The following is a 19,338-nucleotide window of genomic DNA, read 5'->3' as shown; positions in this document are numbered from 1 at the left end:
GACCATTGCCATCTTGGACCATTGTGGAAGGTCTGAGAAAGGCATTTTTGAGGGGAGGTCCTGAGTTAGGAGTGACCAACGGATTGAGTTTTTGAGACATCTTTTGCCAGTGAAGGGTCTCAAGGATGGTATGGAAAATGGGGAGCATGTGGGCTGCAATGGGCTCCCTTTTGATCGAAAGGTTGTACAGTTTAAGTGCCACTGAGTCCTAAAATTCAGTGGTATGGATTTCATCAGCAGAGGTATCTGGAAAATTTTTAATGATCCACCTCATGATTGATTTTAATTTGTTCTTTGAAAATATTTTGTCACGATCTGTTAGAATTAACTTAAAGCATCCATATATGCTCCTTTCTGCTTTGGACATCTGGCTGCCCATTTTTCTCCCTCTCCACCTTAGGGGCAACAGCCACCAGAACACACCAAATCAATAATGGGACTTGGGTGCATATTGTAAAAACACAGTGACAAAATGGGAATAAATGTCTTGCATTTCCCCAAACCCACCTGCAATCCTATACAGGTGAAACCGTTTTTGCTCCTGCTGATCCGGGGCCGAGGTCCTTCGAAGCAACAATGAATCCGCCAGGCCTGCACAATCCAAAATCCCGGGGAGCACTGACCTATCCATCACCTAACCCCAGCTGACGTGACTGAAACAGGGAGCCCTGAACCCTGAATGTCATGGTCCCTGTTCTGGTGCCAAATGTCACAATGAGGGTGGCTGCGACAAACCTCTCTGAGTCCCTGACTTCAGCAGGGCAAGGGTGGCAAAAATGAAAAGGAGTGGGTTCGATAGAGTTTCCCAAAAAGAACTTTAATTACAGGGTGAAAAATAATAAACATGGAGAAGTCGAGCACGGTACGAGGGGCAGTATGCTAAAACCTGAGACAAAGAGGAAGTCACAACATAGATACTTGGGGCTAGAAAACTAGAACAATAGAAGAAACAAGTAACCAATAAACCAATACAGGAGTAGAACTTGGACAACTTAGCATAACAACACTAAAGGCTTATGGGAAAAGTCTCAAGCTCACCCTAAGTAAATTGAATGATTCCCAGAACTTGAAACTCACACCCAGTTCTTCCAGGGTAAAATCTGTCTGACTCTGAATTACAGCTGGGCTAACTCCCACACCGCTGCTTTGCACTGGCCCCTTGGGACCATGCGGCCAAACAGAGCCACAATGCTGTCCTTGGTTCCACAAGGCTCTGCAGTTTCACAATGGCCCCTTCATTTCACAAGGCTCTCAAATGTCACATTGGTCTCCATAGGAAGGAAACCACAGAGCCCCCATGTTTAAGGAGCTGATGAACAGCAGCCATCAGCGGCCAAGGTAAGCCTGACCTGTCTGTACTGGCAGGTTTGTTTGGAGCAACCCTTGAATATTTGAAATTACGAATGCGGAGTCCTAATTTAGAACATTTGTGCTTGGAAAAGAGGGAATTTTTTTCCATACAAAGAATAGCACAGAGCCCTTCCCAGTGTTTTGAAAATAGATGAGTGCTGCCACTGAGGAGTCAAAGACTAGCCAGGCTTGTCTGTCCTGGCAGCTTTTGTCTCGCAGCAGTCCTTGCATACACAGAAATTTGGAGGTGGAATCGTAATATTGGCCATGGATTCCTGGAAAAAATGGACAGTTCTTTTCCATAAAAAGAAAAGCTCAGAGCCCAAACGTTTCAGGGGCAGATGAGAATGGCCTTCAGCATTCCAAAGTCAGCCAGACCTGTCAGGTGACCCCTGGGAAGCCAAGGCAGCCAGACCTATTTCATGTTCCCTTGGTTCCACAGGGCCCTGCAGTGTCACAATGGCTCCTTGCTTCCATGAGGCCCTCAGGTGTCATAACGGTCACTTGATTACACAAGTCCTTAAGGATCTTAATGGTCTCCATGGTTCCACAAGGCCCCACAGTGCCATAATGGTCTATGGGTTCCATGAAGTCCCGCTGTGTCCAATGGCCCCTTGGTTCCATTGGGGCCGAGTAGTGCAACAATGATTCCCTTGGTTCCACAAGTTCCTTTAGTGTCACAATGGCCCCTTCCTTCCATGAGACCCTGCAGGGTCACAATGGTCTCCATGATTCCATGGGGCCTTGCAATGCCACAATGCTCTCCATGGATCCACAGTGCCCTGCAGGATCACAATGGGCCTTTGGCTCCACAAGGCCCTGAAATGCAGCAATAGGCTCTTGGTTCCACAAAGTCCTTCTGCTTCACACTGGCCCCTTGGGACTGTGAGGCCCAACTGGGCCTCATGTTCTTGGTTCAAAGAGAACAGAAAGATGTTCTTGGTTCCACGAGGCCCCAGAGTGTCACAGTGGCCCCTGGGATCCATGGTACCCTGCGGGGTCACAATGTTCCTCTTGGTTCCACAAGTCCCTAAGTGTCACCATGGCCCATTGGTTCCACAATGCTCCGCAGTGTCACAATGGTCTCCATAGGAAGGAAACAAGTGAGCCGCAGTGGTGCAGGGGCAGTCACCAGAGAAGCAGTCACCAGAGGTCAAGTTTAGCCCAACTTGTGTCATCTTGGTTTTTTAAGATTTTCTAAGCCTTCTAAGCCATTCTTGTAGTGAACTTTCTCACACACTTTCTGCAAGTAACTCATTGTTTCACATTCCTTTATGGAGGAGGAGAGAGTTGAAGGGCTGTTGGTTTAATCAGTGTCATTGGAGAGGTGGCACTGTTCACCCTCCAATCCGCTGTCACTTTTGGAAAACTATAAATTTTGGAGTCAGAATATAAACTTCACTTTTTTCCTTCACCTTGAGAACAGCCATGTGTGCTCCTGTTCTTTCCTGTCCTCTAGTGACATCAGGTGACTGCCAAAGTGTAGTGCAGCCTAGGCTGAGTCAGAGTCTGGATTGCCAGTGAGGTTTTATTGTCACCCCTCTTTGGTGCTTTGCCTGCTGTTCTTGGGGTAATGGCAACCGCTGTGGGTTTCAAGGAGGATTCCCTCATTTTGGATCTCTGGAGGGGGGGTCTTGGAGTGGAAACAGGTTTCTATTTCCTGGAATGATTTTGAGCGATTGTTTCTGTGGGCCCGAGAGCGAGGCCTCTTTTCAGACTCTGCAAAGCCATTCTCCAAGGAGGAGTGGTCTCTTGTGGGGGTACACCTCATGGAGGCCCTCTTTGATGATTGCACCGTAGACACGGGATCACTGCTGGTGCAGTGGAAAAAGTGTGAGGATCTTTGGCGGGGGTCTGGTTCTTGTACCCCTCGGAGTTCCCAGTGGAGCCCTTCTGTCTCGGACATGGACGAGGGGAAGTTTGAGTTTCTGTGCAATGTGGAGCTCTCTCCCCACCCTGGGACGATGTGGTGGGGGACGGGTCCAACATGGGGCATGGCGATGGTTCCCCCGGGGTGGATTTGGCTGTGCCAGGCTCCCTTGTGCCGCTCTGCAGTGATGCAGCTCCACAGGCTGCACCTCTCTCAGCACTCCTCCCCTCCTCCATGTTGGGGACAGGGCCCCGCGCCGGTCTCGTCCTGTTGCAGGCATCTTTTCATTAAACTCCTTTCATTAGGATTTTTCCTGCTGAAGCTGAGAAGTTTCAGCACCAAATTGTAAACAATGGTTATCTGCTGCTGTGGAATGCAACAGGTGGATCCGTGATTAGTCTCCTGTGGATGTTTGGATTTACTGACCACTCATGGCAGAGCTGCTCTTGCTCTCTGACGAGACACAGATCTTTGTTATTCATTCCTTTCAATTCTATTCTTAGCTTAGTCTTCCGAGAAACCTTTTCCTTTCTATTACTTTTTAGTACAGTTAAAATGTAGTATACATATATAATAAAATAATAAATCAAGCCTTCTGATCATGGAGTTAACATTCTTCTCTCTCTCTCATCCTGAAAACTCTTGTGACCACCATCACATCGTCCCAGTCCACACTGGGTTTGCAGGCCGTGCTGGCACCTGTGCCCACCAAGGCGCCCCCTGCCAGGGCTGTGGCACCACAGGGCGCTGAGGTATTTACCTTTAGTGTGAATGCCGACACGGCCGGCGGGAGACCGGTGGGTGCCCGGGGCCGTGGCGATTCCTTACTGAATTTGTGGACACTTTCCTCATGCCAGGTGACCGTGCGTCCAAGGAATCCTGAGCGTTTCTGGCAAGAAGCCAAAACCAAGTCTGATGAGATGTCTGAGTCTGCCTCTTCATGGCATCTGCAGGGTCGTGGAGGGGGCTTCTCTGGCTGCAAGGGGTGCAGGGGCAAGTGGTGTTGAGTTGGCTCCCAGTCAATCATCTCCTCTTGTCCCTGTGGGGCTCAAGGACTGGGACACAGCAGGTGCTGTGGCTTTGTCGGACGGTCCCCAGGCTTTCCCTATGCTCAGGGGTGTTACTCATAACACCCATGAACAGCTTTTGTATAAGCTGGAGAGGGAAGTCCATGATGTGGTTGCTCAGCATGGTTTGGAGTCTGCTGAGGTTATGCAGACTCTCTGGAGGGTCGTTATGGATGTGCTGACACCTCATGACCTCTGTCGTGTAGCACATTCGCTTTTTGACTTTGTGCAGTTTGATGTTTTTGAGACCAAGTGGGCTCGTTTGGCGGCCCAAGCGGTGGTGCAGAATGCTGCGCTGGCGCCGCAGGACCCCAGGCGTGTGGATGTCACTGACATGCTGCTGGGCACAGGGCTATATGAAAATCCTCAGGGGCACGTTGGCTTCAATCCCCTTGTGCTTGACCAGTGCCACACTTTGGGCATGGCAGCGATTATTCAGACCCTGGAAATGGCTGCTCTGAGGCAGCCGTTTGTGACCATTGTCCAGGGGGATGATGAGCCTTTCATGGCATTTGCAGCAATGCTGACTGCGTCTGTGGAGAGGCAGGTGCCTGATCCTGTGGCAAGGAGGATTGTGATTGCAAACCATGTGAGGTGTAATTGGAATGATGCTTGCAGGAGGGTCATAGTGGCTCTGCCTGGTTTTCCTACTGTGTCTCAGATGGCGGAGGCATGTGCGGACATCATCCCCTCAGGTTGGAAGTTGGCTGCCGTGGCTGCCACTGTGCAGCCAGTCTGGGCAGCACTGCAGGGCGGGCGGCCACAGCAGGGGACTGCGCAGGCTGGTAAGCAGCAGGGGAAGAAAACACAGAAGTTCAGATTTCCCATGTTCTTATGTGGTCAGTGTGGTAGGTCGAATCACATGTCCAATATCTGCAAGGCGACTGTTCATGTTAATGGCCAGGCTTTACCGTGCTCGGGAAATGTGAAGCGGAGCGCACAGCATGGATGTGCCCAGACACAAGCTTCCCTCCAGTTCCTGGAGCTGATGGGGATCTTCTTTGCCGGCTTGCAGCCAGCACACGCAGATCAGCAGGTGTGGATGTCTGCACCACAGCAACAGTTGTCTTAGAATCTTGTAAAATACACAAGGCTCCCCTGGATTCCTTTGATCCCTTGGCTGGGGGCATGAGTGGTCTCCTGATGGGGAGATCTAGTGCCACCCTTCAGGGCATCATTGTGCCCCTGGGGCTCATTGATGCAGATTTCACAGGGCAGATTTGTGCCATGGTCTCCACACCCACCCCCTCCCGTCACGATCCCGAAAGGGACGCAACTTGCTCAACTTGTGCCTTTTAAGTCCTCTGTTGGCAGGACAGCTGACCGGTTGCGTGTAGCTGGTGGCTTTGGATCCACTGGGCCGCCTCAAGTTAGCTGGACTGCTGTCCTGACCAAGGACCATCCCGAGATGCTGTGTACCCTGTCTGTTCCTGGTGTGACGCCATCGGAAATCCACCTCCGCTGGCTTCTCAACAGCGGTGCTGACGTCATGGTTCTCTCCCTTTCAGCCTGGCCCCCAGAGTGGCCCCTGGATCTGGTGAGGACGTCTGTCGCGGGTCTAGGTGGGACAGCGCAATGCTACGTGAGCCTGCGGCCCATGCTGGTGGCGAACCCAGAGGGACAGACAGCCTGGGTTAGGCCTCACGTTACTTAAACTCCTCCCAACCTCTGGGGGAGGGATCTTCTTCTGTCTGGGGGTGTTGTAGGAAGGGGACCAGGACACCAGGTGGTTCATCACTGGTCCAGTTTATTGAAGAAAGCATTAAACACTTATAAAGCAAATAATAAGCTTATGAATATTCTGTAAGCCAAGCAATCTATTGGTTAAACTATACCATGAATTCTTCCTCATTCCTTAGGCGTTACATCTCTCTTTTCTCATGTCTCTTTTACTATTTGTTACCTACTACAGCTAGGCCCAAGGACATGCTATCTCACAGGTGCAGGACTTGGAATTAGCCACAGCTTTGTAATTTTCCAATCTCTAGCAGCTAAATTCCCAACATCTCCCCTGTTTTTATTTTTTTAGGAAAGCAAAATTCTATGGGCTAACTGTGTCACACTCTTTGCAAAACAAAAACAGGCAATTCTAACAACTAAACAATATTCTCAGCTAGCAAGGTTTCTCCCTTACAAGGGATCTAAGCCAGGGAAAGAAACAGAAAAGGCTATCACTATTTATAAGATATGCTATAGAACAGATACAAAAAGGATTCTATGTGCTACAAGGCTCAAACAAAACTCAGGTGTGCTAATACAACCTACAAAAATAAGCTAAAGGAGTAACATGTGCGGAGGTTTCACCTGCATTGATTGTCTCGTAAGTTTGCTTTCTATTCTCAAACAGCAGATATACTTCAAACAGGAACAGCTTTACTCACAAATGCTTCTGACTGTCTCTTTTAACTAAAGTTTCTCTGATGTTCACACAAGAACACTTTGCACATAATCATAAAATAAACGTCTATCATAAAAGCATAAATCTATCAAACGTCACTTAAACTTAATAGTACCTAGAATTAAAATACTTAAAACATTTAAACTTAACAAAACTAAACCTTAACAATATTTAACATTTAATGGCACTTAATAGATAATTTAACTTAAACTACTTAGTAACAAATAAAACTTACTATAGAAAGAGAATATAGCATTTACTATAACTTACTTACAGGCCTGATTCTAAAATACTAAACTAAAACAAGTTTCTTCACGTATTTGCTGCAGCATTTTTATACTTAAATGCACTTAAACATAAAAAGTTTTTTTCAAGGTATACCTGTGGAGAAATTATTTTGAATTCAGTGCTTGCTTTTACATTTATCACATCTAAACAAAGCTTAAAAAATCCAAAAACCACACTCATTACATCTTACTTCTACAACAACTTTAACACATTTTTAACATTTTTAAGTTTTTCAAAATATAATTTCAGAGTTTAATGTTCCACCGATTAAAGTCTGTGATTCTGATGTTTAAAGTCTCTGTTAATACAGGTGATTTTAAGACAGCATAACGAGTGCTGAGCCAATTCGGCCCAAATTTGACTCCCGCATTCACTATGCTGATTTGTCTTTCACAGTCTCTGCTAGGAAAAACAAAAGGGTTTTTCTAACTTAGGTGAGAAACGCTGGCGCAATGGTCCTTGGTGTCGTTTGTTTATTATCACTGGTCTCTTAATTGTAGTAGGAATCTTTCTTTTGTTGACAAGAGTCAAAATCATTACAGCTGTTAGATCTCAAACTGTAGCTTTTGCCCGCTGCAGGGCGGAGGGAGAAGCGCTCCCGCTTGAAAAAGCGCTCCAGTCCCGCGGCAGGTGTGTCGGAGCGGGCGAACCCCCCCGCGCTGGGCTCTTTGCTTACTCGCCGGCAGGCTGACTCCACTGCAGCCACCGCTGGTCGGGTCGTTCCCCCCACGGCTGCCGCCGCTACCGCCGCTGCGCCCATGCCGAGTTCGGAGCGGCACAGCCCTGCAGCCGCCCTGAGCCGCAGCTGCTGCTTTGCACTCAGAAACATGTTGTAGTGTATTGTATATCACCTGCCATGGCTTGCTCGGCTTCTTTGCTGACTTATCATCTTCTAACACTGCTTCCCATAGTATATCCTCAAATTTTCTCAATTCTGAGAGTTCATAGACCGTATGTGGATTAAGGAAAATTTCTTCAGCGTATCCGTAGGCTAATAACAAATCTATCCCCTTTACCCCTCGCCATTCTAGATACGCGGCGAATAACTTATATGCTGCTTGCGTTTTCATACCTCTTTTGTGAGTGCTCTTGCAGCTTTCCAGGCTCCGGCAGCACGTAAATGGCTTGAGTCACCGATGTGAACCCGAAGGGTGCTTCAAAATTCCGGCACCGTCCCGGCTGCAACAGGACCTAGCTCCAACTTCCTCGACCGTGGGACGTTCTTTCCCCCTTTTTCTTTTAGTCGAGACGAGGGGTAGGCGTTCGGGGTCACCATGTGTCGTGGGAAGGAGACCAGTTCACCAGGTGGTTCATCACAGGTCCAGTTCATTAAAGAAAGCATTAAACACTTATACAGCAAATAATAAGCTTATGAATATTCTGTAAGCCAAGCAATCTATTGGTTAAACTATACCATGAACTCTTCCTCATTCCTTAGGCGTTACATCTCTCTTTTCTCATGTCTCTTTTACTATTTGTTATCCTACTACAGCTAGGCCCAAGGACACACTATCTCACAGGTGCAGGATTTGGAATCAGCCACATCTTTGTAATTTTCCAGTCCCTAGCAGCTAAATTCCCAACATGGGGGTGCACATCGGGACGGATTTTTGATGGGGGTCACTGCAGTGAAGGGCGCAGAGTGTCTTACGCCTCCTATTCGGTGTCTGGTGGACAAATCTCTCTGGGAGAAGGAGTGGCCCCTCCCTCAAGATAAACTGGTCGCCCTTCAGAATCTGGTGAAGAAGCAGTTGGACCAGGGTGAAGCTGGCAGGGGGGCTTTGTTCAAACCACGAACCAGACAGGGCTGCTGTAGAATGTGCCTTGAGCTGCTTTAATTTTCAGCATCAGTCTCATTACATGGTTATGACAATGGGAATATGCCAGCAGCTCACATTCCAGGCAGCAGACCAGGAACTTAATGTTACAACTTACTTTCTAAGTTTTTTGACCAATCACACAAAGCAAAAGCACATTAACAGCAGTTCTAGCCAATCACCATAAGCACACATACCTTTGGTTAAAACAATGCTTTCTTATTTGGAATACAATACCTGCTTGTAAGCCTTAAAACACAATGCACAGAGCTCCATTATTAATCTTTAATCTTCCTAATATCTTGCTAGATAAACTTTCTGTAGCTTACAGAGCTATTCTAGACAAGTGTTAATACACAGACCATTGTTCTATTTGCCCTTGCTTTTCTACAGTTTAAATAATTTTTCTACTGACCTATCTCATGGCTGCTGCATAGCTCTGCTCATAGTTCGGCTCTGTATGAGGTCTGCATCTTGAAGCTTTCCCAAAATCCTCTAATTTTGTGGATTCCCACACAGGGTCATCCGGAGCCTTCTACCAGTCTCTGGAACACTCCTGTCTTCTGCATCAAAAAGAAATCTGGGAAGTGGAGGTTGTTGCAAGACCTCCGAAAGGTTAATGCCGTGATGGAAAGCATGGGGACATTGCAGGTGGGCATGCCATCGCCTACCATCCTTCCCCCAGACTGGTCGGTCCTCATTGTGGATCTGGAGGATTGTTTCTTTACGATTCCTTTGCATCCCGATGACAGACCGAAGTTTGCCTTCTCAGTGCCAGCGATTATCGAGGCTGAACCCGCACAGAGATATCAATGGAGGATGTTGCCCGAGGCATGCAGAATTCTCCTGCCTTGTCTGGAGTTGGCAAGCAGTTTCCTGATGCACGTCTGTATCATTATATGGACAACGTTTGGGTGGGTATGCCCACCCAGGATGAGCTGCTGAGGATTCAGCCTCGGTTGCTCGATGCTTTGCATGCTCATGGACTGCAGGTGGCTCCAGAAAAGGTTCAACAACAACCACCTTGGAAATACTTGGGGGTTAAAATTCTTGAATGGACGATCCGTCACCAGGAGGTGCAATTTGTGCATTCTGTGAAGACACTGAATGATGCTCCGAAATTGGTAGGTGTCATCAGTTGGTCATGTCTGTACTTGGGGTTAACTGATGCACAGCTGTCTCCTCTGTATGATTTGTTGAAAAGAGACTCTGATCTAAAGTCACCTCGCACACTGACCCCTGCGGCGCTTAAGGCGTTGGGGTTGGTTCAGCGAGCTGTTTCGGCTTGCCAAGTTTATCGCATTGATCCCTCTGTTGATGTCACTGTGTTCATCACCACTCCAGATTCGCATCCCACGGGCATCATTGGCCAACGGTCCGATTCCTTGCATGTGTTGGAATCAGTTTTCCTGCCCCATCAGCTGCAGAAGACGGCAACTGCATTGTTTGAGCTGATTGCTCACTGGATAATCAAATGCCAGAAACGGTGTTTGCAATTGATGGGTGCGGATCCTGCAAAGATCATACTCCCGGTGCAATGGGAGGATTTTGACTGGAGCTTTGCAAACAGTGTGTCCCTGCAGAGTGCTCTGGAAAATTTTTCAGGGCAGATCATTTATCATCTGCCCAGTCATACGCTACTGCATATGGTGAAATTCACACAAATCTCTTTGCGGCCCAAAAATAGCCAGGAACCTGTGCAAGGACCCGCCGTCTTCACTGACGGTTCAGGGAGAACAGGAAACGCCATTGTTACTTGGAGAGACCAATCAGAGTGGTAGGTTCTGGAAGCTCATGAGGATGGGTCAGCCCAATTGGTTGATTTTCCCAGGAACCTTTCAACTTGGTCATGGATTCCGCCTATGTGGCCAATACCACACAGAGTTTGGGTCATTCTGTTTTGAAGGAGGTCAGTAATCCTGCCTTGTTTCATTTACTGAAGACCTTGTGATGTGCCATTCAGGCCCGGGTTCATCCATTCCATGTTCTGCATGTGAGGAGTCACACCAATTTGCCAGGCTTTATAATGGAAGGTAACACAAGGGCTGACAAGTTGGCTAACCCAGCGTGGGTAGCGCCTCAGCCTGATACACTCATGCAGGCCAAGGCATCACATGGGTTTTTCCACCAAAATGCACATACCTTGCAGAAGCAGTTTCAGCTGATGTCAGCTAAGGCTCGTGACATTGTTGAGTCATGTGATGACTGCTATGCACTTGCTCCACCTTTGCCGGCTGGGGTAAATCCCAGAGGCCTTAGGGCCTTGGAGCTTTGGCAGACCGATGTCACCCAGGTTGCCGAGTTTGGCCGGCTCTAGTGTGCATGTCACTGTGGACACGTTCTCCTCTGCGATGTGGGCTTCGGCTCACACTGGGGAGAAGGCCCGTGATGTCCTTGCCCACTGGAGTCAGGCCTTTGCCGTTCTGGGCATACCTTCTGCTGTGAAAACCAACAATGGTCCTGCTTACGCATTGCAAAAGTGCGGCAGTTCCTGCAGTTGTGGGGTGTCTTGCACAAGTTTGGTATCCCTCATTCTCCAACTGGTCAAGCTATTGTAGAACGTGCTCATGGTACTCTGGAGCAGGTTCTTCAAAAACAAAAACAGGGAATGCAGGGTGAAACCCCGCACAGTCGGTTGGCAAAAGCTTTGTGCACAATCAATCATCTCACTGCTCCGCAGAACTCAAATAACCCTGTCATTTGTAATCACCATCTCTCATTGCAGGCTGCGGAGGAGGCACATCAGCCTTGAGTGAAGCTTCAGGTGCAGAATTTAGTCACCAAACAGTGGGAAGGTCCCTATGACCTTATTGCTTCGGGGCGTGGGTATGCTTGTGTATCCACACACACTGGGGTACGCTGGGTACCTTCAAAGTTTGTTCAACCTGACCTGCAACTGCAGAGACAGAATCCAGCTGATGAGCAAGATGGAAACCGTGACCAACCTGGAAGGCATCAAGCGGGGGAATCATTGAGTGATGATTCAGATGCAGATGATGAGAGTGATCACTCTGATGATTCCTCCGCAAGTGGACACTGAACAGTGTTCATGTTTTCTTTATCATATTGTTAATTTTCTTTTTTTTCTTTTTTAAAGGAAAACAGTGAGATGTTGCCCTGCTTTTTTAAGATTTTCTAAGCCTTCTGATGTTGACATTGTTGTAGTGAACTTTCTCACACACTTTCTATAAATAACTCATTGTTTTGCATTCCTTTATGGAGGAGGAGACAGTTGATGGACTGTTGGTTTGTCCAGTGTCATTGGAGTGGTGTCACTGTCACCCTCCAATCCACTGTCACTTTTGGAAAGCTGTAAATGTTGGAGTCAGAAAATAAACTTCCCCTTTTTTCTTCACCATGAGAACAACGATGTGAGCTTGTGTTCTTTTGTGTCCTGTAGTGACACTCCAGGGCCAGCAACTCCCTCTGAGTGGGGCCTCTCCCAGCCGGGAACTCTCCCGTTTGCTGCACTTGGGGATCCCAAACAACGACAGAGCCTGGGCTGATTCCCCCACTCCTCCAGGCTCAGCCCTTCACCCCCTGGGGAGATGCCAGAGGATCCAGAGTGAGCATTCCCTTTCCTCAGGGGAATTGCTCACAGGTGCCTGGCACTGACTCTTTGTGTCTGTGTGCACACAGGAGTGCCTGTGCTGGGGAAATGTGGCAGAAATGCTGCTCTCTGAGGGGTTGGAGTGCCTTGGATGGCTGAGTCAGTCAGGCCTGTAGGTAAGGTTAAGTCACAAGGTCTAAGTGAATTTAAATGCTGCTAAACAGTATTTAACTTAAATTATAACCTATGACTTAGCAATTTAAAAGAGGACTGACACATAACAATATTTAACTTAGCTTATAACTTATAATAAACGTAAAAACTTAGCAAAAAAACAACTCTTAGCAGCATTTAACTTCACTTAGACACTTGACAGCCTCATGGAACCAAGGCGCCATTGTGACACTGAGGGGACTCATGAAATCATGGAGATCATTGTGACACTATGAGGCCCCATGGAATAAGCCAAGCATTGTGACACTGCAGGGCCTCATGGAACCAGTGAGACCATTGTGACCCTGGGGGTCCCCATAAACCAAGAGCACCATTGTGATACTGTGGGGCCTTTTGAAACCAATCGTCCTTTGTGACACTGCAGGGCTGCATGGAACCAAAGGTCCATTGTGACATTGCAGGGCCTCGTGTCATCAGTGGTCCATTGTGACACTGGGCCACCAAAGGAGACCATTGTGACACTGCAGGGCTTCACAAAACCTCGAGGCCATGGTGACATTGTGGAACTCCATTGAACCAAGGGTTCATTGTGACACTGCAGGCCTGCATGGAACCAAAGCTCCAGGGTGACACAGAGTGGCCTCCTGTCATCAATGGTCCATTGTGACACAGTGGAACCAAAGAGACCGTTGTGACGCTGCAAACCCCCAGGGTCCAAAGATCCATTGTGACATTGCAACGCTCATGGAAGAGTCACATGACATTGTGGGACCTGGGGAACAACAGAGACCATTGTGACACTGCAAGGGCTGATGGAATCAGTGGGATCATTGTGACACTCTGGGGCCTTCTGGAACCTAGGAGCCATTGTGACACTGTGGGACTCCATTGAACCACGGGGTCTATTGTGACACTGCTGGACCCCATAGAAACAAGGCACCATTATGGCACTGTGGGGCCTCATAGATCCAAGACACCATTGTGACAGTGTGGGGCCCCATAAAACCAAAGGAACAAAGGACAGATCTGGTTGGTTTGGCCTCCCAGGGGCCACCTGACGGGTCCATCTGACCCTGGCATGTTGAGGTTCTCTTCTCATCTGCTGCTGAAGCACAGGGACTCCATGCTTTCCTTCCTATTGTTTTGTGGGGAAAAGAAGAAACCTCACAAATTTATAAAAGTTGTAAAGCTCGGTATGTTTATTTACGGTGCCAGACGCATATGGCGAAAATTCTCCTCAAAAGGCATGCGTACCCCTGAAGATCTCAGGTCTCCTTTTATCCCCCGTTCCAAATGCATATATATACAGTTTCACAATAGGTTCATACATATTCATTCTGCGTGACATTTATCGCCAGTTCTTCTTTATCAAAGGAATTCCTAGGTCGGTGGCAAATTGACCTCGTGGTCTTTTCTGTTTTTCTTTCTCTGTCTCCTTGCAGTTCCTGTTCCTGCCATTCCTGCTCCTCATATATCTGATCCCCGTGAATTACTACAGTGGATAGGTTTAAATCCTTTATCTCAGAAGGTTTTCTCATGTATCCAGTATACTGATTAAACACCTGGGACCAAGGCCATTCAGCATTGCTTTGGACAGAGGTACTCTCTAGTTCTAAAACTTCAGATATAATTACATACAAAACAATTCTGTAAACTAAAGTATGAACTACTCCCGACCGCAATATACTCATTTTGCCCAAGTAAGTTTTAGTCTCAGTTCATTGTCTCCTGGTGTCACTCCTTAAGGGGCTTCTGGGCCTTCTTCACCCGAGAGTGATGGATCCAGGCATCCTGCTCCTTGATTTTGATTGCAGTGAAGGTGGTGAGAAGTACTCGCAGTGGTCTGTCCCACTGTGGTTCCAAAGTCTTCTCTGTAAGAGACTTAACATATACATCATCCCCAGGCTATCTAACTCCCTGCTCCGAGTTCCAGCCACATGTTTCTCAATTTCTCTGAGCTGTTTGCTTAAAGCCACTGTGTAGGTGGACATTCTGGACATTCCCTTTGTATTCTATATGGTCTTCTATAAGGCATTCTTAAAGGATTCAGCATTCCTTTAGCTCAAGTTTTAGTTTGAATTTGCAATAGTGCTAGTGGAAGAGCTTGGGCTAGGGTAGATTAACTTCTTGCCTCAGTCTTACAATCTGCTGCTTGACCAAATTATTCATTTTCTCTGCCTGGCTACTTGATTGGGGCAGTATGAAGTGTGAAGTTCTTAATCTATGCCCAGGTGGCTACTAATCTTTTGCACTGCTTTGGAAATGAAATATGATTCTTTATCTGAGGATATCATGGCTGGAACTCTGAAGCGTGGTATCATTTGTTGAAAAAATAATCTGGTCGCCTCTTGAGCTCTGACAATTCTGGTGGGGAATGTTTCTGGCCACCCTGAAAAATATATCTATCAACACCAGTAAATACTGATACCTCCCTTTCCTTGGGAGTTCTGAAAAGTTAATTTGCCACTGCTGTACAGGCTCATGGCCTCTCCCAGTCTGACCGAGTTTTGGCCGGGGGGTATTTTGGGGTTAGTCTGGAGGCAAGGATCACATTTTCATCTTACCTGAGTGACAGTGGCATATAAATTCCTGAAAATGATTCTTTCAATCAGATGTATGTTCTAGAAAGCCTGTGGAATTTACTACTTCAAAGTCAACACTTCATTTCAATGCACTCTGTATCACTGGTCATTTTGAGAAAGGAGCCACACTTTAGAAAAAGCTTTTAAGTAGTTGGGCCCTGGTGTATTTTCTAGTGCTCTTCCTTCACTAGTAACCATGAAAATGGGAAGGGATTACTAGCTCTCTTTCAATGGTAGCCCACCCCTTGTAGTTGTACGTCTCTTTTGATTAGTGTTATTGTATTATGGCTTACTTTCGAGGAAAATCTGTACCTCACCCTTTGCTGCTTTCTTTGCCTCTCCATCCGCCAGCTCATTTCTTTCCTCCAATTTTAAGCTCACTCTCTGGTGGGCCTTAATATGCTTTTTCAGGTAGCTGAACTGTTTCCAGCAGCTGGATTGTCTCTTCTTCACTTGTGAGGATAGCAGTCTCCTCTCCTTCCAGATGGCTCCATGTGCATGCATGACTCTGAATGCCTTTTGCTGTTTCTAAGGCACAGGTCAATGCATTTATCTCAGCCTTCAGTGCAGAGGTACCTGTTGGTAAGGGTCCAGACTCTATCACCTCTCTGTAGGTAGTCACTGCGTACTTTGCATGTCGCTTTCCACGGGCAATGTAGCTGCTTCCGTCAGTGAACCAGGTCTCTGCATTGTCCAGAGGAGTGTCCTTTAAGTCTGGGCAGCTGGAGGCTGGAGTAGGTAGCTTCAATGGTCTCCAGGCAATCATGGTGTACTGCTTCTCCTTGATTCCACTGAGAAAAAAAGCTGGGTTGACAATATTAGTCACCACTATCTCTACATCATCTTGCTCTACCATGATGGCCTGGTATTTCAGAAACCTCTGTGGTGAAAGCCAGTGGCCACAAAGTGGCCACCCTTTACTTACAGTACTGCGGACACTGTGTGGGACACTAGCACAGTCATTTTTGTCCTAGGGTAGACTTGGGTGCCTCTTGAATATTCAGCACAACTGCTGCTACACCTCTGAGGAAACCTGGCCATCCTTTGGCTGTTGCATCTAGTTGCTTAGAGAAGTAAGCAACTGCCCTTCAGTATGGGCCCAAGTCCTGAGCCAATATTCCCCCGGCAATACCTTGCATGGAAAAATAGAAAGAACGGTTTACTTACATCTGGAAGTCTCAATGCTGGAGCTGACATGAGGACACTCTCTCTAGCTGGTGAAAGGCCCGTGTGGCATCTTTTGTCCACTGGAGATCTCTGTTTCCATTGGCAATAAGAGCATAGAGGGGTCTGATGAGCAGTCCATAATTATAAACCCACAGCTGGCACTACCCTGCCGTGGCTAGGAGGGTTCGGAATTCTTTTATTGTCTGGGGTTTCGGGGTTTGGCATATGGCTTCCCTGCCTTAAAGTCTGCTGCTCAGCACTCACTTCTTACCCCAGGTAGATTACCTTCTGTTTCACTACCCGTGCCTTTTTCTTTTGGACTCTGCATCCTTGGAGTCCTAGGAAATTCAAAAGGCTTGCTGTCCAGGCTTCCCTCATCCGAGTGGCTACTAGAAGATCATCCACGTACTGCAACATCCTCCTTTCCTCTTGTGGAGCTTCCCAGGAGTCTGGGTCTTTGCAAGCTGTTCTCTAATAGGAGTGGGGAATTTTTGAAGCCTTCAGGCACATGGACTATGTGAGCTGTGTTTGAATGCAAAAATTTTCTGGCTGGCTTCGTGGATAGGGAGGCAAAAGAAGGCATCTCTTAGGCCTAAAACAGTGAACCAGGTTAGCTCAGGGGTTAAACAAGTTAGTAAGGTATATGGATTTGCTACCACAGGGTATAAATTCTGTGTTATCTTATTGACAGCCCTTAATCCAGTACTATCAGTTATTGGGCTGATTCCTTCCTTATCTTCCTTTTGAGAGTACTACTCAGTTCTCACTAGTTGTGTTCTTTCCTTAAGCTTGATGCTCATGGGGGAGCATCTTTCACTCTCCTTGGTACAGCAGAGGCCCATACCCTTGAAAACACTTGTTTACTTATTCTAATAGCTCCTTACTAATGTCTTTCTTAATTTCAGTGTCTGTTAATGTTAATCCTAACATCTTTATATCATTTGCCTCCAGAGTAACCTTTCTCATTTGAGAATGTTTAGCAAATTGAGCGAATTGTACAAAAGCTTTTAGGTACACAATGTACACATGTTACTTTAAAGGTTTGCACAAGTATGACTTCTCAGACTGGCCAGTTGTTCATTCCCCACACTACAACATAAACATTCTCCACAGGTACTAAAGCTTTATTAAAACTGAGTATATGACCCTTGTGTCGACAAAAATTCGTCCCTTTTGGGGAGGTCATCTTTACCTTTCCTCCCTTACCTTGGGAGGAGACTTTAGCAAATCATATGTACTCATTTTGCGAACTGTGATTGCTTTGCATTTCAGCATGATAATCCTTGCCTGATTTCATACGTTGCTATCTTATGCTGCATGCTGAACAACATGTTTGATTTACTTTCTCTTTGCCTTGTTTTCCTTTTTCAAGGGCCAAGACCAGAGGGTGGTCTGATCTCACAGTCTCTTTGCCATTCCAGGTGATCTCTTAAAACAAAAAGACATTTCAGCATACAAAAAAACCTGTATCCCATTTATCCTCCTATTTTAAAACAGTACTAACAGCAATGAAGTATTATAAATTTTTTATTTTCTGAGCTGCTCCTACTGGCAGCCTCCTCCCAGTGAGCCCCTCCCAAAAGGGGCTAATTTAGGAACCTCTTTGCTCTGGTCAGTTCTCATTATTTATTTCTCCTTGCCCTATCTCGCTTCCACTCAAACCTTTTTACAGACCTTCACAGTAGTTTCTCAACTTTCCTCCTATACACACAGCTCCAGGTGGCAGGTATCAGATGTGGTTCCCACACACAAGCTCTAAGACCTTAGGTTCTGAATCCGCTTGACCAGAAACCTCTAATTTACACTCGGTGCATGTGCCCTGACACTTATTAGAACAGCAAAACAGCAATACCAGTGTTTCTCATAAACACCGCACTGCAATAATACTTGCACATCCAGCTTTTGCCCACAGGCCATTCCCGTGTTCCCTGGGGAGACGGGGCAGCCAGAGCTGTCTCTGTGCCCAGGGGACAGCCACTGTCGCCTCATGCAGCGTGCCGGCCTCTTGATGCACCAAAGGCTCCCCGAAACTGCCCACAAAATCAGGCTATTCTGTTTGTTACAGAGAACTTTAAATCCCTACAGCAGATTGTTTCCAGTCCAGACTTACTGCAGTACCAGCTGAAGTCTCATAAATCTCGTCTCATTAACTAATTCATCTCATTCATCTCTTCTATATAAACTCTGTTTTACAAAATATCAGTCTTTTCTAGTTCTCTTCTTGCACAATCTAATTAAGCACTGTGTCTACTTACACTTGTTTTACTGCCTTGCAAAAAGGCTGTGCTAGTCACAGCCGAAACTCTGATATGCCCACAGACACACGCACCCACACCCCCCCTTTATCTCAAATTCACTAGAGCCAAGGCTTGAATTGCTGTAAGGGAGAGAATTCTTGGAATTCCTTTAACTCGCTTTATCGTAGGTAAGCATAAATCACCGTACTATAGTTCTCCTGTGTAAAATGCTGCTCTTGTTACAACAAAATCTTAAAATCTCCACAAACACTACTATACAATCTGAGAATCAAATTACCACAATGCAGCGGAAGAAAATCACCACACAAAATCACTGGGAAAGGGCATATTTCTCAAAGTGCTCACTTTTCTCAACACAACACAGCATACCATACTTCGGCATTTACTCACGTCAATTTTTCCTGGACACAATCAAAATAACAGCATGCAGTCTAGAGATGAAATCCAAACATCCAAGGCAAAGGAACTCTCTGAGCTCATACTCACGGTTAAAATGTACCAAATCTACACAAATCACTACATTTAAACACGATAAATACTATCACTGACATTCTTCTACTCACTTCCCTGCGGGGCGCTTCTCTCCCTGCCCCCGCAGCCTGCTGCAGCCGGCGCCTCAGGCCTCACTCAGCTGCTTCAAACACGGGTAGTACTGACCCCCCCGCACTGTAGGGCCCTGTAGATCTACTCTCTTTTATATACCATACAATTATACACTTGCACGATTAGAAACACAGTGCACTGACCACACAGTGCACACATTAACCATACAGCAACACAGTGTCCGGACATCACACACACACACACACACAAACAA

Source organism: Melospiza melodia, unplaced genomic scaffold (genome assembly GCF_035770615.1).
Source record: "Melospiza melodia melodia isolate bMelMel2 unplaced genomic scaffold, bMelMel2.pri scaffold_51, whole genome shotgun sequence".
NCBI lineage: Eukaryota > Metazoa > Chordata > Aves > Passeriformes > Passerellidae > Melospiza > Melospiza melodia.
This window is presented reverse-complemented; position numbering follows the sequence as displayed.